Genomic DNA, 975 nt, shown 5'->3' on the forward strand with positions numbered 1-975 from the left:
CGCGCTCCTCGCGCCACAAAGCCACCTCTGATGGGATCCGGTGCTTTAGTGCCGGTATGATCGCATCCAACATGTTACCCCCGCCTTCGTCCCTTATGCTTGCCACTCCCAGGTCCACTACAAAGATTATTGTCATTCTTACTACGATTACAACCGTTGCCTAATAATGGATAATGCCCTATATATACTACTTACTCCCCCCCCTCAAACACGGGGACGAGTTTACCACGGTTTCCACCCCTCCCTCCATACCGCAGCAACACATATTTTTTTACCCCTTTCAGAACGCGGTCCTCGCGCCACAAAGCCGCCTCTAGACGCGTGACCAATGAGCAGCGAGCTAAAACATATCGCAAATGTCAAAAATAATATAACGGGGTTGATATATATCGCGCACATGTGATATGTTTGTCATGAGGCGCAAAAAATAATTAAAAAGGGAATGCAACACGAGGACTTCCCAGGAGGTCACCCATCCTAGCACTACTCTCGCCCAAGCAGGCTTAACTTCGGAGTTCTGATGGGATCCGGTGCTTTAGTGCTGGTATGATCGCATCCGACATGTTACCCCCGCCTTCGTCCCTTATGCTTGCCACTCCCAGGTCCACTGCAAAGATGATTGTCATTCTTACTACCATTACAACCGTTGCCTAATAATGGATAATGCCCTATATATACTACTTACTCCCCCCCCTCAAACACGGAGACGAGTTTACCACGGTTTCCACCCCTCCCTCTATACCGCAGCAACACGTATTTTTTTACCCCTTTCAGAACGAGCTCCTCGCGCCACAAAGCCGCCTCTAGACGCGTGACCAATGAGCAACGAGCTAAAACATATCGCAAATGTCAAAAAAAATATAACGGGGTTAATATATATCGCGCACATGTGATATGTTTGTCATGAGGCGCAAAAAATAATTATAAAGGGAATGCAACAGAGGACTTCCCAGGAGGTAACCCATCCTAGTACTA

At 47.7% G+C, this 975-nt stretch overlaps 1 non-coding gene across 1 annotated transcript; it reads right to left on the minus strand.

The window, feature by feature from the left end:
• Positions 1 to 439: 439 nt before the first annotated feature.
• On the minus strand, positions 440 to 558 carry LOC123179098 (5S ribosomal RNA). The gene has a single exon (XR_006490104.1). It is a non-coding gene; the product is annotated as a 5S ribosomal RNA (ribosomal RNA).
• Positions 559 to 975: the final 417 nt, after the last annotated feature.

This window comes from Triticum aestivum, unplaced genomic scaffold (assembly GCF_018294505.1).
Source record: "Triticum aestivum cultivar Chinese Spring unplaced genomic scaffold, IWGSC CS RefSeq v2.1 scaffold105580, whole genome shotgun sequence".
NCBI lineage: Eukaryota > Viridiplantae > Streptophyta > Magnoliopsida > Poales > Poaceae > Triticum > Triticum aestivum.